This window comes from Culex pipiens, chromosome 2, assembly GCF_016801865.2.
Source record: "Culex pipiens pallens isolate TS chromosome 2, TS_CPP_V2, whole genome shotgun sequence".
Taxonomy (NCBI): domain Eukaryota; kingdom Metazoa; phylum Arthropoda; class Insecta; order Diptera; family Culicidae; genus Culex; species Culex pipiens.
The window spans coordinates 62,026,970-62,050,886 of record NC_068938.1 but is presented as its reverse complement, the minus strand read 5'-3'; the positions used below and the strand labels follow the sequence as shown (position 1 = coordinate 62,050,886).

The 23,917-nt window shown below is 38.6% G+C and overlaps 1 protein-coding gene across 1 annotated transcript in view; it reads right to left on the bottom strand.

Moving 5' to 3' along the window:
• The window catches only part of LOC120419381 (serine-rich adhesin for platelets), a 62,431-nt gene that overhangs the window by 33,528 nt on the left and 4,986 nt on the right, over nucleotides 1–23,917 (bottom strand). The window contains exon 2 of the mRNA XM_039582052.2: nucleotides 13,382–13,420. The gene's annotated coding sequence lies outside the window, so the exon portion shown is untranslated. The remainder of the gene's footprint in view (nucleotides 1–13,381; nucleotides 13,421–23,917) is intronic.

Below are 23,917 nucleotides of genomic sequence, written 5' to 3'. Positions count from 1 at the left end.
AGCGCGTCGTCGTGTGCCATACCTGACGTAACGTGGCTGCGGCCGCCGGACCGTGCACGCGACAGTGGTCAGAATCGCCATAAGGAAGACCACGTCTACCGGGAAGGCCGGACAAGGCGCACCGACCACGCAATGTCTTCAGAACGCAGCAGCAGCGTGGCTTTCAGTTTCATTCATGTACGCCTACAAGTCGTGGGTTTTGCGCACCCACCTCTGCAGAATCGAATTGCTTCGATTGTTAATTTACTGCACTGTCTCTTAAATTATCTACTTGCAGGACTGCGCGTCGCATTGGCTCACCTACGCTGACTGGTTGATAAACAAGTTTCGACGAAATGACTCCCAAGTTCTGCTTGGAATAAGCTGTCACCACGCTTGGATTGCATCTTCCAGGAACGGTTAACACCTTCAAATGTTTATCCATGAAATTTCGTTACAGTCATTGGTATAACTGCTGCGCAGTTGGTACAAAACTGACCCCTCTAGAAGCGCGTGGTCAGACCTGTTCTTCTATAGGAGATAAAAGCGTCTGGGGTGGACAACGGCGATGCACTTTTATGTCCCTCGACAACGAAAAGTTGTTTTCACTTAACGAAAAAGGTGTTGAACTTGGGAGGTGATAAATCAGACACGGGATCGTATCGAGTTATCAGTTGAAAGTTGGTATGCAAGTTGCAACAAAGAGAAGTGAACAAAAATTGTTTACAGGCATTACAAAGAATCGTTAAGGTCGATTATTGTATTTTGGACCATAAGGTCCGGGCCAGTCCATGCCAAATAGGGAAGCGGTTGTACCCGACCCTCTCCGATGTTAATGCAACTATGTAGACATGTTTTCCTAGGCTTATATTAGACATTTTTGTGTTTATTGAGTCAGTTGCACTTGAGAAGGGCGTAAGGTATTTAAATAATTTATTTTTTCGTAATTTAAATATTGCTGTATCTCGATCACTGAGATAAAAATGCACGCCACTTATATAAGATTTTTGGATATAAATGTTTAAAAGACAATGTTGAAGGTGAATCAACTTTTCTTTCAATAATTTTCTTGTGGAAATAGCCTAAGATGTTGCAAAAAGCCTCACGAAAAATATAGAGTGGTATGTGTCTCCTAGAAAAATACAAAATACATTCATTAAAACTATAAAATTAATGTCGTTATTTTTAAAAATCAACCACGGGAATCGATTCCCCAGACAATTTTACATGAAAGTCGCTATATTGACCATTGCACAGTGATCCAGATCGTAAAATTAGGTGGAAAATTGATATATAATTGTGAAGTTTTGGAGCTTCAGAAGAGTTCTCTTATTTTCAACTAAAAAGTGTATGGGACCACCCTAACGAAAAATCGAAAACTGTCCAACTATATGTTTAACGATGTAATTTTGCCCGCTGAATCTGCATTTGCCCTCAGAATTGAGCCAAAGTGTCAAAATATCAAATATTTGTCATAATTATGATTTCCATGTAAAACTTCGTAAAATTGTCATACACGTTTCCCTTGAAAATAAGACATTTTCAAATAAAGATATTTCGAGTAAGAAGGAAAAACACCCCTCAGATTGTTCAGCATTGTAGGGCTGGATCTTTGAAATGCAACCTGGCGCTAGAAATTTGGCTTGCGCTTTTTCGAGATTCTAGTTTTAATTTTTATCATTGTTACCTGAAAAAGTCTGTAACTTTTGGCCCTTAAGTCCAAATTGACCTGCAAAAAATAGTAGTTTATGCAACAAGTTGCAAAAAGAGGATTTTTTCAGCACGAGTCGTACATTTATCCAACGAGGTTCACCGAGTTGGATAAATACGAAGAGTGCTGAAAAAAAACAAGATTTGCAACGAGTTCCATACAACATTTTTTGCATTCCGAAAAACACCCATTGAGTGAAATTTTAACTCAAATTTTCATGTATTTTGTCAATAAATCGTTTAAATCAAAAAATGTTGAAAAGTTTACCTTTAAAAACAAGTGCTGAAAAGTTCAACTTTTCAGCACCCATTTCAGTGCTGAAAAGTAGAACTTTTCAGCATTTATTTTGAAAAGTGTTGCTATTCGATTCTGTTATTTTTGGTACAGAAAAGTAGGCTATTTCGTCGTTCAATAATGACAGGAAAAGTAAGTAGTTTCACGACAAAATTGCAAAAATATTTTTTTAGGGCTCTAAAAGTGCTCCAAATATCACTATATCGTCATCAGGGGTGACATTGGATCTGGAATCCCAATCTCACCCCCCAGACCCAATGTCACCCCTGATGACGGTACTCTAAAACTTAACCCCGAATTGCTTCGTTAAAAACCTGATTTTTGAAGGAAGGGAAGATGCTTTCACTAAATTTAGTCGTAGAAGGCGTAGATTGCGAGATAAAATGCTTGGATTGGCAAACCAACAACTTTCTAGAAAACAAAAAAAATCCCAAAAATATTCATAAAAAGTTAGATTTTCAAAATCACCCTAATCATCTGCCACTCTCATTTTCAAAAAATCCAAAAATTTCAACAACTCTTTTGAAGACAAGGCTCGAAAATACCTATTTTTTTCTAAAAATCCATTTAACACTTAATTCTTGGATAAATTGGGTTTAAGAATAAAATTGTTCAAAAACAGGGATCCAAGAAAAACATTTGAAAAATTCAAATTGGGGTAAATTTTTTGCCCCTGCCAACTTCTCTATAGCTCAAAAATTGCGGGTTGTTTTTTCCCAAAAAATAAAAAATATAAGGATTTCTGGAAATGTTTTTTTTGTGGAAAAAAGTTGATTTAAAAATCGACTAGGAAAAAAACAGAAAAAAATGCACAAAATCAGTCGTTTTTCTAGAGAATTGCTCCAAAGTACTTTTCCATTACAAACTAATTTTTTATCTACATTTTTAAGTAATTTGGCAATCCAAACCAATTCTAATCTAAGCCAAACGCAGTTTTTAACAAAAATTTCAAAATAAAAAAACGTTACTTAATCCACCCTAAGGTGGTTGGTGCCTTAGAGGGTAATGCTATCCAAAATAGATACAGAAGGGCGGAACTTTCAGTATTCTATCAACTTGATTCCTTATTCATACCATCAGATTGGGTTGTCAGATCTTCATCATTCAGGGCACTTATGTGCTTATAACTTTTGATAGGGTTGTCTAATCTTCAATCTTTTGAACTCGTTGGAAAGGTTTTTTTGATTACCTATCCAACGACAAGTCGAATGATAGATCCGGACAACGCTTTCATCGAAATATATGAGATCCGGCCTCTAAAACGTTCATAAATGACACTTAATTGCTCATAACTTTTGATATGGTTATCAGATCTTCAATCTTTTGAACTCGTTGGAAAAGTCTTTTGATTACCTTTCTAAAAATGTATAACATGACGGGGTTTCTTACAAAAAACATCCTTTTTACAATTATCCGGACTATTGATAGAATCGTTTTTTTAGCATAACTTTTGAAGTACTTAACTAAACTTTATAATTTTCAATAGCGACTTATGGGACCCCAAGACGGATCGAATGAGACCAAAACAGTCCAAATCGGTTCAGCCAGTGCCGAGATAATCCAGTGCAATTTTTTTGATCAATATCCCACCACACACACAGACATTTGATTCTGAGTCGATATGTATACATGAAGGTTGGTCTTGGAGGTCAAATTTCTTAATTTGACCTCCAAGGTTTGAGGTTGATTTTATATTTGGTTTTTCGAGTGATTTTATAGCCTTTCCTCAGTAAGGTGAGGAAGGCAAAAGCCGAGCAGCCCTACTGCGTTATGTTTATCGCAGAGAGGATTCGGAGAACGGATCACATTTCACAGAATCTATAGGGGAGGACGGATGCGTGGACAGACCGTACCATCCGTTTCGGTTTATGATTGCAAAAAAAAAAGATATTTCAGCAAATTGCAAGTGTATTTTCGAGGTTGGTTTTAGCATGTTCGTTTTTATATTTTTTTAAGCAGGGCAAAACAATGAGTTGAGTAAAACTTGCGACGTTTTTTACTTCCGCAAGAATCATCATCAAAGCAAGTAATTAAGTCGTCAAGTTGTCGTTGCACTATCCGGGGTAAATATCTGACCCACATATAGCGCCGACGACAACCACCCACCATTACCTACGGTTATTAGTTAGATCATTCCGTTCGTGACCTTCTAACGTCTGTCAAAATTACTCCACATATGTGCTAATACTGCTGCGCTGCTATAGCCTGAGGCTAGTTGGTATGCACCTCATGTCAACCAAGTCAAGTTAGATATAGCAACAAAAAAGTAGAAACTGCTCTAAACTGAAATAAGCTGCACCGCGTGCGTTATATAAACTAACCGTATACTAGCAGCACACACAGAGACTAGTTAGAACACGTCAAGATAAACAAGCTGGATAAAGTGTTATAACGATTGTTTTGTCTTGTTCTCCAGCTTGCGGCGCTGCAGTGATTAGCTCACGCAGTTGGTTAAACTCTGAGTGACTTTGTAGTTTGAAGATAGGATATCTTTGGGCAGAAAAGTGCATGAAACAGGTTCGGGTACAGTTTTGGATCGATTACGTACCCAGCCAAAGTTACCTGCGCTGTGAAAGCGCAGTAAAAAATTGGGCATTTCGCAAGCTTACGTCGGGTGATTTGTATCCCATATAGGAGATTTATTTTTATGGCACACTTATTAAATAATTGAGGTGCTGCTTTTGCTGCGTCAATGAATCAGTTATTTTAATGTGTCATACTTTTTTGAAGGTGGGTTATGGACATTTTGGAGATAAAAGGCCAGCATTCCACAACCACAGTCGCGTGGAACGTGGCTGACGAGCTGAGAAATGTGACGTTAATTTATGACCTGCCAACCTGAAGCGGGTGAGACTCCCGTGGGCGAAAATATAGTTATTATACGAATCTCCGCGGATTGCCCTTACAAGGATATTGCATTTTTCATTGTAGTTTATGATCTGCGTGCTGCCTGAGCTTGCACTCTTCGCCAGTAGCATAAACCTGTGATCTTCAGGGGGTGTTTAAAGTTATGAACATCATTAGGTACGGCACGCGCTTCTTCACAGAACCCAATCATCGCACCATGATAATAACCAACAGCACTGCTGGTTACGGTCTGGAGGTTGGCTACGGGCCGTTAAGCTATGTTCTCCTAGCTATCGTAATTGAACGCCCCCAGAACATTGCTCGTAATGATCACCAGAAATTATTGAGACTCTGAAGAGGCTTCTTGGGTGCTGTAAGTAGTGCAGTCGTAAAGCGAACACGCACTTTTTGAAGAAGGAATGCTTTTCCTAATTATGGTAGCTTACATAATTTATGTGGTTATGAAACAAAATTGGTCTTTGAGGTTCTATTGTTGGTCGGTTAAGTTTAGTTTATACACAAACTACAAACATTGCTTTCGTGTTCTTACATTTAAATAATTTGTATTTACTTTACAAATTTGTCAAATTATTTTAAGAATATCCGTGACTTTGAGTTCCCCACAATACTGATTCCGTTCCAAGCCCATACCATTTCCCGGTTCAGAAAGTTCACTTTTCCAAAAACGGTCCCGCGGCTCAAGGTGAACAACCGGCCGCCGCCCACAAATTACTCCAAAAATAACTTGCATTGTTGTTTTACGCCTTGCGCCCCGCTTCCGCAAGTCAAAACAAACAAACAAATCACTATTCAGCGCGCTTTTTGGACGGGGAATCCATTGAACTTGAAGCGAGTATCGTTTCTCCAAAAAAATAAAAACCGATCTCAACCAAGTTGAAAAAACACCTTTTTTGTAGCAGACAGAAAAAACAGGCTAGCTGTTAAACCCACAATCAGCGAAAAGCAACAAACTCTTCTAAATTGCTACGTTTTGGTTCACTGGCGATGATCGCGTAACATTTTCACGAGTTTCCACGCGCAGAAAACTGCTCATCAACAGGCGACGCACATCATCGTGTGCAAATTACTGAGAAGAAAAAAAAAGGTTTTAAAACACACAAATCACCTGGGCACAGGTGCACCGATGTGTTGCACAACAATGTTCCGCACAGGGCGCCCCTCAGTGAGTGAGTGATGAAAAAATCATGAAAAATTATCACGATCATGGTCGCGCGTGATCGCGATCCTTGCATCACTCGCGCCAGGGAAAGTGATGTATGCGGAATAAAAACACACACACATGATGGTGGTACTTGTACCTTGTATCCCACAAGAAGTGGCGAAATTGGCGGGCAGATGAGATGGGAAAGTTTCGATCGAGATTTAGGGGCTGTGAAGAGAGGAGTGAGGAGAAGAGTTTGATGAGGTTTTCTGACAAATCACTCCTCAGTACCTGCTCCCCCTGAGCAGAGTAGTGCAAATTTGATTAAAGTGTGCAAACTGTGTGTGTGGGAAATGCTCAACGATGGTGTACGAGCGCTAGAGAGATTAGATTGGGGTCGATTAGGGGGAAAAGCCTGCACTTGGGAAACCGCCACAAATGATGGTTCGAGGGCTGCTCGTAGAGGGTGTTATTAAAAAGTTATTAAAAGTCGATTTGTTCTTTTGTTTGCATATCTTGACTTTTTTTTGATAAGGTCCTATAAACAAATGTAAACATTGAGTGTATCCCTTTCACACCTTATGTCAAAGTCCATCGGAGTAAGCGGGATACACTCAATGTTTACATTTGTTTATAGGACCTTATCAAAAAAAAGTCAAGATATCTACTTGGAAATTGGCGCGCATTCGAAGTGCTTCCTCAATCGTGGAATGTTTGATGAGCTTTCTCTTTTTTTATTTGTAGCAAACTCTTGCATAAGTGTCTGCAAATTATGCTTTTTGAAACATCCATAAGAACACATAGGAAATAGTTACAACCAACAGTTTTGAAAATTTCACCTCCGACTATAGCAAAATTTCCCATGTTCCAATTATTAATTTCACTTCCACACCATACACCCATTAACTTTAATTTCGCAGCGACGTTTCTCACCTTCATGCGTGAAACTCACAAAACAAACCATCAAAAAACAACAGTCACACTAAATCGTCACTGCCAAGCAGACTTTCGACTATTGAGCTCGAGTTGCTGTCACACTCAACTTGGCACATCAGCCAGAGGAGGCAGGCAACTTCTTTACGTGATGGCTTTCGTTGGCAATACTTTACCCTCGCCAACACACGAATTCGAGCATGTCACGCAATCGCATAGTTTAAATTTTGCGACTTGGATGGCAGTTTCTTCCAGTACTGTAAAGTGGGGTTATTGATTACTCGATTTTGATCAAACTCGTTGCAAAACTAGATTTTTTTCAGCATTCGTCGTATTTATCCAGCTCAGTTGGATAAATGTACGACTCGTGCTGAAAAGCTTGTTGCATAAACTACCGTCAACTGGGGCGAATTGGGACACATGGGGCGAATTGGGACAGCAGTTTTAACTATGTCAGAGCATAATATTTTGGTTTTTCTGATTGGTTTCGGATAGAACAGACTCAGACCAACAAAATGTGTACACCCATTTCCAAATTTAAAACCTTTAAGTGCTCTAAACACTGCTGTCCCTATTCAGACTGTAGTCCCGATTCGCCCCAGATGACGGTACTATCATAATGAGATGCCAGTTTTAAATGAAATCATAAAAATAATAAAACAGAAATGGTCTTGACACACAGCAAAAATAGTAGTAATCCAGCTGCGTGTAAAAGGCCTGGGTGTAAAATGAATTTTGCATTATTTTATGAAATTCTATGTAATATTACACCCTGAAATATGTAGCCCATCAGTATGGGAGACCTACTTGACCGAAATGTCAAGCTGATATATGCATTTATCCTTCCCATTATTCATCGGTCTGATGGCCGAGTGGGCTAAGGCGCCAGTCCTTACTGTTGGATCTGGGTTTGAATCACATCGGTTGCAACTTTTTTTTTGTGTTTACAAAAAATGTACATTTAGTGTGTAATATTAAGTGCTTTTGCATGCGATTTTACCATTGGATTTTTTGCTGTCCAGCAACATCAGATGCTTGCCTTAAGAATAATATTTCACTCCTTGGAAATAACTAACTTCACAACACGAAAACTGTATCAAAAGCAGCTTACGAATGTTAGCCTTGAGATTAAAACTATAACCCTTAAACATAATATACCAACATAACAAAAAAATGTGTAAATTTGTAAGGTATAAAATTTGATGATTTAATATTACCTCTTTTATGATGTAATATTACCTCAATTTAGACTGAAAAAGTGGCATTACAATACAAAAGTGGTAAATTTACACATTTTTAGAGGTAAAATTACACACGTTCTTTGACATAAAAATGTACTCATTCTTCATGTAATATTACCATGATTTTTTTTACTTTAAATGAAGTGGTGCCAACGCTTGCTTAGAGCGTATCCTAGACCTTAAACCTTACCAAAAAACCATCCAACTCCAAGCTAAACTTTCTTGGGGATTCCGTGGAGATTTTTCCTTATCCCTTTAAAAAAATCCCGGCTTCCAAACCCCTTTTTTATCCCTCGTGTTCGGTGGAGACGGGAGCAACCTGTAATGGATGAATCTCATGATGTTAAGGTTCATTTCAGTTCAGTTCATCATTCCTAGGCAACCTGCTCGAAACCATGACGAAATCCAGTCTACAATCTGCTAAATTTATCCTTTTCTAGCGAAGCTTTTTTTTTTCGCCAACACCAACCTCAAGTATCAAAGAGTTAATATTTACAAAATTTGAAAATAAATAGAACAGCTTCAACTTAAAAAAAACAGATTTCCACTTGTGTACACTTATGCGTTGAAAATTTGACGGTTTTGTAATTTTATCCAAGGGGTGTCAGATAACAAACATGTAATTTTACTTCTAAAAATGTGTAATTTACCACTTTTCTGGTGTAATGTCACTTTTTTCAGTCTAAATTGAAATAAAATTACATCATAAAAGAGGTAATATTCCACCTTCAAATTGTACACATTTTTTACTGTGAAATGAATATGTAAAAAGTTAAATTTAACAGAAAATAATGAACACTTCACCAGTTTATGATGTAAAATTACATATTTTTCCGGCACAAAATCTGTCAACTTTTCCATATGTAATTTTAGTATCATTAATCTTTCAATTAATTTAAAAAATAACCATAATGTTGACCACATTTTCAATAAAACACAACCATAAGTCGTATAATCTGTCTCTGTCTACTACAACGACGTTACCTTTGTGCTCCCACCCGGAAGCAGAATTCTCTACGCCGACGACCTAAAGATTTACCAGCCAATTCACAACGTAGACGACTGCCGGGTGCTCCAACAGCTGATTGAGTCTTTCACTCAGTGGTGTGATTCAAATTTGTTGTCAGTAAGTTTCTCTAAATGTTCTATTATCTCTTTCACACGCAAAAAACACCCCATCTGCTGGCCTTACACCATCGGAGACCAACCGCTGGAGAGGGCGACCGTCGTTAAGGATCTTGGCACACTCCTCGATGAAATGCTCAGCCTCTCCGCCCACTACAACGCCGTTATCTCCAAAGCAAACCGCAATCTCGGGTTCATTTTTCGGATCGCAAACGAGTTTCGTGATCCTGCCTGCCTACGAGCTCTTTACTACGCACTCGTTCGTTCTCACCTCGAGACTGCTGTGGTGGCTTGGAGCCCGCACACAGATGAATGGGTGACTAGAATCGAGTCGGTACAGAGGAAGTTCACAAGATTCGCATTGCGCTTCCACTCATGGCCTGATCAAGTTGTAGCGCCATCCTACGAACAACGCTGCGAGGCTCTAGGGATGGAAACACTCTCTAAGAGAAGGCAGTTCTTACGGGCGGCTTTCGTGGGGAAACTGTTATTAGGTGCCATCGACGCTCCTAACATCCTCGCCAGGATCAACTTCAACGTCATCCCGCGGCCGCTCAGAACATGGAACGCACTCCGCCTAGACTTTCATCGTACTCAATATGGACAGCAGGAACCTATCCGGGCGATGTGTGACGTTTTCAATGATTTTGACGATTTATTTGATTACTCGATGTCTGTAGATTCCTTTATTTCTAACTTACGCCGTACTATTTTTGTTTAGATCTAAGTTTATATTGTATCTCGTGAAATGTATTGACCATGTTTAAAAGACGGTGGGTTTTGTGCCTATTCGAGAGTGGCGAATTTAGCGATCCAACTCGAACGGGCTTTTACCACCCAGTCCATTAAGACAGATAAATGTCGGATGGACAATAAAATAAAAATAACAAAATAACAAAATATTCAAATTCAATTATTTAGGGCCAAGTTAAAAAAATGATTGCTATTCTATTCACCCAGTCGGCCTGGGTTCGATCCCGGACGGTTCCGGTGGCATTTTTCGAGACGAGATTTGTCTGATCACGCCTTCCGTCGGACGGGAAGTAAATGTTGGCCCCGGACTAACTAAAAAGGTTAGGTCGTTAGCTCAGTCCAGGTGTAGGAGTCGTTTCCCTGGGTCCTGACCCGGTGGAGTTGCTTATAGGCAGTTGGACTAACAATCCAAAGGTTGTCAGTTCGAATCCCGGGGTGGATGGAAGCTAAGGTGTAAAAAGAGGTTTGCATTGTCATAAATGTGGATATAAGATTATAAAGTTAATAACATTCGCATGGAGCTGGTGATCTTAGCGGGTCGCAGACTGGATTTCGTCATGTATAATTGATGATTAAAACCAATTCTACCAGGACAGACAATTTAAGATTTTTAAATTAATAATTTACATGGAAAATTACATAGAAAACTAAAGACAAATAAAAACTGATTAAGACAGACCCTATTACGAAGTTTAAAACTTGAAAAAATTAAATATTAACATTAAATATTAACATTTTGTAGTAACATAAAGATCAATCTAAATCGAAATAAATAATTAAATAATTATTTTAATTTTTATTAAGAAACAACACTTCTTTATGTGACTTTGGCACATACTAAGATACAACATTAAAAAAATGATGCACAGTTAGCGTGTGGTTTTATATATTTGTTCACAATCGTTTTGTAATGAAAGGGAAATTAAATTGTCAGGGTTGCAATTTTGAACATTTTTTTTTAAACAGACCAAGTTTAAAACTTGTTTTAAAAGGCTAAAGTCATTTAGAAAATATTTCATTGTATCAATTCAACCCCGGCCTACAGTCCATGCGGTGCGATACGCGCCATTTCTGCGCTGGAGCTGGAGGAAATAATCAAGCGATGTCGCATGTCGTCGGTACACATCAGCGAACTTCCCGTGTCTTTTTTTTTATTGCCAAGCATAATGTAGTTTAGCAGAAAGTGTAATTAGGCCGCTCAGTCAGTCATGGAAGAGGCCGTCGTGGACGCAAGTTAAATGGAGCGCGAACGTTGACACTCGTGCGACCAATTAGATAACCGGAGCTCTCCGGAGTCCCGCGACTCAACCAAGGTTCAAGAGAAAATTAGACCTTGCCGGTTGACTTCACTTAACGTGGGTCCGTGATCTATGCGCACGTGGTTTTTATCGCGGAATTATCTATGCTTCAACGAGTCGCGGGGCTCAACTAGCTCGGCGTGCTCTTCCTCGTAACTGTCAAACTTTACAACCATAAACGCGGGTTTTGCACCAAAAGCGCCAACCTACGACGACCTCAATTGTTCCAACTGTAGGCCAATGCGGAGGTTTTCCCTGGAACAGGCACAGTGGAAAAAAAACACTTGAGCTGATTCTAGTTTCAGCCCGAACACTTGTAACGGTGCCATCCAGTCGAGTAACGATGCAATCGACAACGCAACCGTTAAGTTCATCATAACGTGCGGTTTTACGGGTTCTGGCGATTGGCCACAAACGACCTGCCACAAGAAACCGCCGCCCCGCCTTCAAAACATGCATTTCGTTACGGTGGAATCTTCCTCGTGGTTCCGTGTTCCAGGGAAATTCCATGACCATACTCCGGGACGGGGTCATATCGTGACACACTGGAAATAACACGGCGGGAATCGATCCAGTCAGTTTGTGTGATGTACGATAAATGTCGAAGGTGGATCAACGTTCTCTTCCTGGCAGTTGAGTAGATGGACAGGTGGTGTCTGTATTATTTTGCTCTGCTGTTTTAAAAATGTTTCACAGTTTATATACACTCCACAACAATCATGGTTTAAATTTTGTGTCATGGTAACTATACAACCATACAATGTAGTACTAACCAATTGAGTACCAATCTCGCTAACCCGTACCTTTCCACGTTACATAAAAGTAACATAAATCAAATTTCCAATCCAAAACAAATGCATCTAATTACGACTAAACGACCCACACACGCTCGTACAAAGTCGTTCCAAACCATATATCTGTCTGTACCAGCCCAGCTCAGCCAGCCAGCACCGTAATTCAATTCCCAACCCGATCAGACACCCCATTCCCACACATGCGACTCTTTCCCGGCCAGAAAATCAGCGTTGAAACAGAATTGCATTATAATTTCCATTTTATGGCACCCGCTGCTGCTGCTGGTTGGTGTGTCGTTAATGGGCATAGATTTTAATTTTGGGCGCCTTTCTCCTGGCGATGTTTGGTGGCACGCGAGCACCTTCCTGAATGGTTTCGGTTTTTTCCTGAATGAATGAAAAGCGTTTCAATGAATGTTTGAAGGGGGAGCAACAAAACGCCACAATCGAAAGTGAAATGTTGTTGTCATTGCACTTGATTTTTTTTTCTTAAATTCTTCGATTTGCCACAACTTAAAATAGGTTGCTTTCTCCTACGAACGACATGCTACAGTCTCGAGAGAAAGAGACACCCCCGCGGAACTGACGGAATCGACTCTGGATCGACTCATTCAGGCCAACTCCAAAAGGGACGGCCGCCACAAACTTATGCAGTGTTGCAATGGAGTCAGATCTTACAGCTAGCCGCCCGCACGCCACGTGGAAATCTGTAAGTCAACATTCGACAGCCCAGACACTGCAGCACTTCTGGCTGGTGGCATAATACACTGCAGCAAGCACAAGTTTTGTGAGGAGGGAGCTGATGTTACGTCAAAATTCGGCGCCCTCGCTAAATCCCTGCTATGGTCGTCATTCAAATTATGTGACGACTATGGGATAGTAATTTCGTCGATTAACAGTCGAATGGGTCCAAACGACCCGTTTCCAATCAGTGCAATCTATTCGTGTGTGATAAAGAGGGAGTCCCCTCCCCTGATAATATTTTAAGTATAGAGTGAAATGTGACCACACAAGGGAGCCATTTAATTGCACTGCATTTAGCTTGGAAAGCACCAGTTGATAATTTTATGGTTGAACAAGAACTGCTTAATTGCGGCCAAATTTATGACTGCCATGGACACATTAAGTTTAAGCTGGTTGAATTTGAATGGAATGAGTATGGTGTTAACACTGAATTAATTTCAATTTGGAGACATAGGCAAAAGATACAGAATTTGTGTAGGGATTTTATCATAAAAACTTACCGGGCTATGATCTGTTTTGTTCAGAAGAATTGCCTTGTGCTGAAAAAAGAAAAGTCTTGTTAATAATAATAGTAAAGATATTTTGGATTTTTTATCTATCCATCCCAAATGTAAAAACAGCAAGCCGAGAAAAACAGAATTAAGTACTGTTTTGGTTTTCTGATTGTTTACATGTTTTAAAACCAAACTGCATTATTAACTCAAAATTTACGAAATTACATATGATATTATATAATTTCAGGGTAACCAATCAAAACCCATTTTAGAATCCCCAACTTTTCCAGAGCTCAAATAAAAGGCATTTCTTACTTGAGGGATGATTTCAAATCAAAAACTGTTATAATCAACCATCGAACAAAATTTCTAATTAAATTCAAGAAATCAAACCATTTAAAAATTAGGTAAAAATAGAAACTGAACCTATGTCTCCAAATTGAAATTAAGAACCTTTAGGTGGTTGGAACTTCCTCAAATTCATAAAGTCAATACATTCAGTAAAAATAGCAACATTCCCCCATAACATGTTTACAATCTTCCAGACATACGCCAAAATCGTTTTTTAGCATAACTTTTTAAGTACTTAACTAAACTTGCTGATTTTAAATAGAGACCTATGGGACCCCAAGACGGATCGAATAAGACTAATATGGTCAAAATCCGTTCATCCAGTCCGGAGATAATCGAGTGACAATTTTTTTGTCCACCCACCTACACACATCCACACAGACATTTGCTCAGAACATGATTCTGAGTCGATGTGTATACGTGAAGGGTGGTCTACGAGGTCAAATTAATAAGTTCATTTTTCGAGTGATTTTATAGCCTTTCCTCAGTAAGGTGAGGAAGGCAAAAACAGTTTTCTCAAAATAACTGAAAGCTAAACAAAATATACAACTTCAATGTTTATTTTGAAATTTGTCAGACAAAGTTTTTGAAAATCGGTTTGAAGTGGAAATGAAAAGGTGATATCAAAGAGCTTAACGCTTTGCTGATTTTTTTTCAATTTTATTCGTAATCAGGTTCTAATCAAATAACGCTTTAAACATTTCCTTCAAAGAATATTAATAAATCTAAGAATTCGTTTAAGATATGTTTTTACCAAGTTTCCTTTTAAATTAAGCTGATTTAGTTTTTTAATCGATGTTGATTTTATGTTGTCAGTATTAAAGTGCTTTTTTCAATTAAAAATCCTGTTTGAAAAGACTCCATGTTTTACCACTCATTTCATGCAAAGTGTTTGAAGAGACAAATTGTTTAAACACAGTTGTAATAACCTCAACAAAAATTTCTTGAGTTTTATCCTTTCTCAATTTCAATATTTTTTGAATATTTTTTTTTCAACTTGATATCAAAGTTTTAAAATGAAAATCAAGCTTTAACTAAAGTTATTTACCCATACCAATAAATCAAACATTTGGAAGAAAAAAAATTGGATGACTTTATGAATTTAGTTTAACATTCAACAATATTGCCCACCAATTAACTGCCAAACTCATGTAGAAATTTTTTTTTCAAGTATTTAAAAAGCAATGTGACCAAATGAAACAGAAAAATATCTTTACAGTGATCATATTTGTTAAATTTTCATATTGGTTTTTCTTTAGCATTATTGTTGTTTAGTCCGCTCGTGTGGATCAATCGGACCGCGCGCTGCAATCACAATCCAGAGGTTGCTGGTTCGAATCCCGCGGCGGGCGCTCAAAAAATTCTAAATGTAATTATAGATATCCGGCGCCTTCGCTCCGTGTCGTACTCAAACACCCAGGGCGACGAAGTCCTTGTAGTTGAAAGGAAGACACTAGTGATTGGTACTAGTAGCCGACAGTTTCAAAGTCAGCTTCGTTTTTTTATGTTTAAAGTTAGATGTTAACTTTTGTTTGACAAACTTAGAGAAAACTAAATAAAAATCATTTGATTTATTTCATGAAAACCTATTTAAATGCATGCCATCATAATCATCGAATATTTATTAGGATTTTCAATTTCTTAAATGACCTTTTCATTCATACATTTAAGGTTAAGTGCGAATTGAGTGAAAGTAATTAAGATTGTAGGGCAGCGAATGACCATGAAGGTTAAAGCTGCCAGAAATAAATTAATTAACAACAACAAATTTAGATTGCACAAAATGTTATAAAATTATTCAAGTGTTAAAAAATTATGTTCAAGCTTGGAATTCCCGACTTTTTCCGAATTTTTGACAAAAATAAAAATAAAAATATTTTGAGTTTTAAAGTTTCAATATTTAAAATATTCTGACCGTGAGAAGTAAACAATGTCATCCAGGTCACCAAATCAAATGACACAGCACAGCAGAGTTGTTAACTCATTCAAACACGTGATTCTTCACCCGATACACCTCTGTCTATGAAGTAACGCTATTCTTTCGTCTCCAAGATTCACCTCAAATTACTTCGCCATTGTTGTGCGGTTTACTCTCCGACAACCTTTAAAAATAGCTGGATGAAACTCTCACTTCCCCCGTGTAGTTCAAGATCGTCACCAGCGTCCCCACCCTCACCCTCAATTATTGATTAAACAATCAATTCCGTACGAACAACTGAGGAGGGGGAGGGACGGCTTGTACGTACATATTTGAGTCACTCGCGGGGGGGATTGATTCGCCGAAAACAACGGCATTAAAAACCACGCCGAAAAAAGGCAAGCAATACCTTCACGCCCAAATGGGTTTGGCAAACAAAAACAATCCAGCCGCCCTAGCGATGTAGAACGAGGCCGCGGCGAAGTTGCAGGGTTTTGCGGGCGACATTACGGTATTCCTCAATGGCGGCGGCGGCATGTCATAATTTCGCGGGGCTCCGAATTTATCGCTTCCTGTTGCTCAATTATTGCTCAATACCGGCGCGAGGAGGACTGCGTCGACGACCTGGGCTATTCCGGGTCGTAAAGATTACTTGGTGGAGCTCGCGTTGAGCAAGTTACTGGACCGGTTTTGGTGCAAGTGAGCACGATGACGAAATCCACACTTCGCAGCGGCTTGGGAACTCAATTTACACCCCCTTAATACGCCCTCTCCTGATGGTTGGCAAAGTGCAGAACATAACTCTTTCCGGTGTTGAGCCGTGGTCCAAGTATGGACATAATCAAACCACAATTGGATTACATCCATTGAAAGTGCTGGTTGGTACGGTCCGAGACTTCCAATAACTTAAAGGTTCGTCGCCACCTCTTCAAAGGGTTACCTCGCGGGGTTCAATTTGTGGCTTGTTTCGCAAACAGGCTTACATCGGCCTACAACCACCGAACTGGGGCGGCCACCTTAATTAAATTAAAGTCCTACACAGGCAGAAATCCTATACGTCGAGATGTGGGATCTTCCCACGTACGCACGAATTGTCCCGGATGACCCTGCATCAATGTGTCCAGACGGCTGCTGTGGGCGGTTTCAACTTTCACCGACAACAATTGCAACTCGAGCGCATCGTCGGCGGACTTCCTGGGCGACGTTGCGGCTTCTGAGCCAACCAAGCTGAAAGAACAACAGCAATTTTATCTTGCTTCATCCCACTTCATAACTTTTGAGAGGTTTCCCAAGTATCTGCTATCTGCTCAAACTCGAAGCTCGAGAGTTAATTATAACTCTCACAAGAGGTTACTAGTTCATCTGCTCTGCGCTCCCCCTCCCCAACTCGCCGGTAATTACAAACTCGTTCGTAGCACGTGCTACTCGTGTCTTCTCCCCGCAAGTTATAGTCCTATGCAGCCGTGTGACGGTGCTGATCGAAGATATGCGCCCCTTCATCACGACTTCTACCTACCACGTCACAGACGCCAAGTCTCGCGACCGGCTGTCTGTCAAAGCGCACCACAAGTCCGCGTCAACCATAAGTCAATGACTCTTGCCTCAGCCGGGCCCAGCTTGGTCTGCTGTGGTGTGGTGTTCCAATTTTGTGTACCGCTATGCGAAGCCTCTACCCTTACGAGGGGACAGTGACAGTTTCAATTACGGCGACACTTATGAACATCCCTATCGCGTCTTGGCTGCTGTTTTTTGTGGCCAGCTCCAAAAATAAACCACACGATACGAGACGAACGCAGCAATAACTCGGCCGAGACGAAACCTGAAGATGGAGTGTTCCCATCGGAAAGGCGACAAATTGCAGCGCTAGTTTTGCTGACCAATCCAAACCATTCTGCTTGCTCAATTCTTGCTGCTTCAACATCGAGACTTCAAACGCGCGTGGCAGTTCCGCGCAGTAGTAATGGATGAGTATCACACCATAGCGATCGCACTCTTCAACGGGTGCACTTTTCGATGACAATCGTTTTGCTGCTGAAAGCAGCTGTTTCACGCCGGGGCTTTCAACGTGGGACCCAAACATAATGTTGTGAATTTCTCACGATGGTTTCGCGGGTCGGTTAAGAGAGGTGCACACGGCTGAAATGAGTTGTTTTGACAATAAACTGTGAAACAGTCGATGTCACTTCTCGGAACATGTACTTCAGTACGTTGAAGACCTCCGCAGTTGGGACTTGCGAGGTTGAGTTGAAGTTTGAATGTGATAATGTCAACTGTGTACAATTTATTTTGGAGAATTTAACAGCTACCAAAATAAAGTCCTCGCATGATTCATTACAGCAAAACACAATTTGAAGACATCTCATTTTCACCCACGTTCTCCGAACTCAGCTTAATTGTATTCATGGTTCGTGCCAAGAAATTCGCGGCCATCGTCTTGTGCCATACCATTTTATGTCTCTCTACACTATCCAAATCGGGTGATGGAATTTGAATGGATGGCACGAGAACCCATCATTTTCAACTTTCATAACTTCACGTCAAGGTGTAGGCTAAGGCCCCCGTGTACTGTCACTCAGGGGCTCTGTACGTGAATCACTCACTCTAATGGTTTGAATACCGAATTTGAGTACAGTAACTGCACGTGGAAATATTTGACTTATTAATTGAATGAACATTTAGGTGAAGGTAAAAATTAATGCTGAAATCTAAATGGTAATTTGGCTAAATTCAAAGTTTTTTTTTTTTTTTTTTTTTTGGATGGTGGTCTAGCCGCACATCGTTGATGTTGAAACCTCTAAACTGGGCCCTCGTCCTGTCACGTCCGTCAGTAGTCTTGTCATACATTACAACTAGAATCAGATCTGCCAATGAATTAGTACACTTCGACCAAATAAACACTGACGCTGTATGGATCTGACTCTAGAATAATTGCACAGTTGTGTGTTATTCGTAAGTCCAAAATGTTCAATTATTCATATAAGTCCAAATATTCATTTGCGGATAACTACCTAACTTGAATTGAATACAAGATTTAAAGCAAACTATCCGAAAGCTACTCTTATCTCAAATACCCGACATTTTAATTAATAGCCAAAAAAACGTTTCTTTCAAAACCTGTCTGGCTTCTTTTAAAAAACAAAAAAAAATAATAACAGTTCATATTTTACAAGTCGTGAATTGAAAAAGAGACGACCATTTGATCGACAGAATTCCAGTAGATCCTCGATTCGCAACAATGGTCGATACAATCTTAATCCGACAGTCGTTAGTTCAACAGATCAACGAATTTAGTCCGATATCATTTCACTATTGATTGATCGAGACTCTATGGAAATTTTGACAAATCAGAATGGTTTTTATGCTAGTTGAATGAAAATCACCGATTCTGATAGAATTACTAAATTCACTGTTACTAATTTTGTCCCTAAATAACTAAAGGCAAAGTATAAAAAGTTTTTTTTTTTTTTTTTTTTTGGGAGGGTTATCCAGCCGCACATCGTTGATGTCGAAACCTCTAAACTGGGCCCTCGTCCTGTCACGTCCGTCAGTAGTCTTGTCGTACATTACAACTAGAATCAGATCTGCCAATGAATTAGTACACTTCGACCAAATAAACACTGACGCTGTATGGATCTGACTCTAGAATAATTGCACAGTTGTGTGTTATTCATAAGTCCAAAATGTTCAATTATTCATATAAGTCCAAATATTCATTTGCGGATAACTAGAACGTTTCTTTTAAAACCTGTCTGGCTTCTTTAAAAAAAAAAAAACAAAAAAATGAATAACAGTTCATATTTTACAAGTCGTGAATTGAAATAGAGACGACCATTTGATCGTCAGAATTCCAGTAGATCCTCGATTCGCAACAATGGTCGATACAATCATATTCCGACAACCGTTAGTTCAACAGATCAACGAACTTAGTCCGATACCATTTCACTATTGATTAATCGAGACTCTACGGAAATTTTGACAAATCATAATGGTTTTTATGCTACTTGAATGAAAATCACCGATTCTGATAGAATTACTAAATTCACTGTTACTAATTTTGTCCCTAAATAACTAAAGGCAAAGTATTAAAAGTTGATGTTTATATTTAAAATCCTAAATTCTACAAAAACTATTTTTTAAAAAACCCGCATCCTAATCTGAAACCCACATTAAGATAGGGAAAAATCACATATGTAGCGGTTCATTGTACAAATGTGATATTTCCACTATCGGAGAACCTCCTTGTCTCGATGACAGCTTACCGGCCATCGATTAAGCCCTGAGACTGCGCCAAAGTGGGTTCTCGCAGCATGAAGTGGTGTCCATGTGTAAAAGTGGAAGCTTCAGCAATATACTGAACACTTCGATTTTAATTCCACATCGAATCAAATCATACTCTTTGCCAAACAAGCATCAAACCTATGACACTCATTATGACAAAGCCCAGGGAACTAAAGGCAAAGTATAAAAAGTTGATATTTATAGTTAAAATCCTAAATTCTACAAAAACTATTTTAAAAAAAACCGCATCCTAACCTGACACCCACATTGAGATAGGGAAAAATCACATATGTAACGGTTCATTGTACAAATGTGATATTTCCACTATCGGAGAACCTCCTTGTCTCGATGACAGCTTACCGGCCATCGATTAAGCCCTGAGACTGCACCAAAGTGGGTTCTCGCAGCATGAAGTGGTGTCCATGTGTAAAAATGGAAGCTTCAGCAATATACTGAACACTTCGATTTTAATTCCACATCGAACTCTTTGCCAAACAAGCATCAAACCTATGACACTCATTATGACAAAGCCCAGAGGTTAATTTGGCTAAATTCAAAGTTGTAATAATAAAAAATTAAAAATAAATAAAGTACGACTAAACATTGTAAGCTAATTAGTTTTATATAATGTTAACATTTATCTTCATTTCCATAAAGAGTTTTTTATTGCATTTTTTTTATTTGTATGAAACTTTGTAATCTATTTGTATAAGCCATTTAAAATCATTGGTTTGTTAACTTCATACAAGGCTTCATACAAAAGTGCAATGCGATTATCAGAAAAAAAATATCTTGAGTACGAATTCACTGATAAATTCGATGTTTTCGTCAAAATTGTAGGTTATAATCAGGTATATTCAGTTATTTTCTTAACAAACCCCCAGCTTTTTTTTTTTTGGCTAAGTTTCTTATTTTTACACTACCGTCATCAGGGGTGACATTGGGTTTGGGGGGTGAGATTGGGTCAAACAAATTTTAGCATTTTTGTATAACCTAATCTCACCCCCATACCCAATGTCACCCCTGATGACGGTACCATCGGTAACACAAAACACAAGATCCTGAATTGATCTCTGACATCAAACTTGACAAACAGAACCAACTAATTCCAAAATACCCAAAAGATAGGTCGGATGATTTATCCGGATATAGTTTCCAGATAAGATAGATCCGGCTCAAAAAAGTACAAAAATATCACTTGAGTGGTCATAACTTTGGACCGGGTTGCCAGTTCTTCAAACCTTTAACAGATAAATAAGATTCAGCTTACAAAAAGCACATAAATATCACTTAAATTTTCATGACTTGAGACAGGGTTGCCAGATATTCAAACATTTAGATTTTTGTAAAGTCTCTCGATTACCTAACCAACGATAGTTCGTTTGATAAATCCGGACATGATTTAACATACAGATTAGTGAGATACGGCTACAAAAAAACATAAATTTTAAAACTAAAGACAGAGTTGCCAGAACTTTTTTTTACTTTTTGGAAAGGTTTTTTTGTTTACCTAACCATCAATTGAAAATGCTAACATCCGGATAAATGCGAAAACACATTTTTATACGTTTTTTTATAACTGCTTATCGAAACTTCAAATATTTCAAAAGCGTTCTATTGGATCCTGAACCAGATCGAATGTAACTGGAGAGCAGAGATGCCAGATGTACAGATTTGTCTGTATCGCATAGGAGGTGCACAGACTTTTTAAAATTTTCATTAACAACCAGAGCCTGGAGCACACAGATGTTTGTTACATCTTTCAAACTTATTTCGATGGTCTTCAAATGCTTAAAAATGCAATTTCGGCTGGTTGGAATGGAACATTATCATATATTGATTTATTTGGATTTTTGACTGGTGCACAGACACTAAGCCTGCCCAGACATTAGAATAAATACGTTTCATCTCTGCTGGAGAGATTGAGCACTACAAACGCTGAAGGAATTTTAGGGGCCTTTATCTTTAAACTCAAGATATCTTCATACGATTTTTTTTTAATTTCCAGGGGTAAATTGTATGGGACCACTATAACGAAATTCAAAATTTGTCCAACTATATGTTATTTCATGTGATGATAATATTTTTGGTTCATATGAACATTTTAACAATTATAACAAAAACATAGTCTATATATTTTTCAGGAAAGTTGTGCAGTAGCTAACCTGCGCAATTCCCCTAAATACCAGAAGCCATTTCCAAAGTGCAATCATCACTTACACTCCTCGCTTAAGTTTAGACGTCAGCAACGATCTTTCGGCACTACACCTGCCTAAACACCAGAAGTCGGCATCGAAAGCCAATGAAAGCAACAACTTTCCACAATTAAGTACGGGCGATTAAAAACTTCCAGCGGCCAAATCTCAACCGTAGACTTGCCGGGAAGTACCACAAGCTTGATCAGGTACAAATTCCAGTGGCCAGCCGGCGATCCCAATAGAGGGGACCGAAAAACGCGCGAAAAAATGCGCCAAACTGTGTTATTATCTAGAGACGCTAATTAATTATTGTTTATTTATTGCCAGCGGAGGTGAGGCGCGCTGCGCCGACACTCCCTCCTTAAATTATTCTTGAGGTGCGGCTTGTCATTATCGGCTGCGGTTAGAAAGTGCGTTTAGTAAGTTTTGAGATTGAGCGGAAAGAAAGTTTGGGCGAAAATTACAACGAAGTGGTACTTGTTGCTCCGATTAAATTCGGTTTGTTTCGTCTGTAGAAATATCAACTACATCTGCGCTTGGAAACAAACTGCACTTGATAAAACACCAGATAGGTATAATGTGATTAGAATTTCAATACAAGCTTGAAACTATTTCAAACTTGGTTATAACAACTTTCTGCTTTGCTGAGCAAACAAGAGTTATAAATTAGCAAGACATTGAATATGAAACATTCATAAATATAAAACGTTCCTTTTTATATAATTAAACTTCGTTATGATAATTGTATTCTAATGTTTACTCTTCAAAACAAACGCTTAGGATCAAATCAATTAGACGTATCAAACACTAAAAAGCTCTTCAAATCCATAAAACACTAGAAAAAGAAAGTCCAATTAAAATTAATCCCTCCCCATTCTCGTTGGCTAACTATAGCAGTGATATCGCATCTTGAATCGTGGCACTTCTTCTCCTTCTCTTCCTGAAGATCATCATCCGCACAAGTGCACCCACACCCCTTCGAAACGAGCAACAACTCTGCGCTCTTAACCAATTAAACCTCATCGTGTAAATAGGTTAAAGCTTATCCGAATTCCAACCCAGCACAGCACCGCACCGCACCCCGGCGTCGGAAACCAAACTTGCAACAATAACACCACATTCTTCAAGCCAAACCAAAAAGAGCAACCACAAAGTAGCAACCCAACCTCCAACTCCTGCTTCACGATAACAATTTCGATATAGGCAAGGCGGAAAAAGTCAGAGAAGCACCGCAGTCCGTTAGTTCGTTTCATTCGTGCAAGCTGTTTAGTTAAGAGAAGTTAAGATTTTCCGGAATGATAGCTGCTCTAGAAAAAAAAGCTTGGATAAATAGTTGATTTCTGGTGTTTTGGAGCAATTTTAATGCCGTTTTGATAAGCAAAACCAATAAAATATGATTTTGAGTCGTTTGCTGGCAACACTTAAAGTGTTGCGTTTACATCATTTGATCATTTCTAAAGTTTTTTTAATGGTCCAAAAAACAAAAATATTTAAAATACCCAAAAAGCAAAAATTGCAAATTGTGTATTGAACTTTTTAAAAACAACTCACTTTGAATTATTTGTTCTTGTTCATTTTATTCATTTTGTTTATTTGTTTTTGTTCTGTTCAATTGATTTTTTTTTATTTTGTTCACTTTTTTTTTTGTTTACCTTGTTTACTTTTACTGAACTTGTTAGTTAGTTAGAATTCTGTTAATTTTGTTAATGTTGTAATTTTGTAATTTTGTTAATTTTGTTAATTTTATTAATTTTGTTAATTTTGTTAATTTTGTTAATTTATTTAATTTTGTTAATT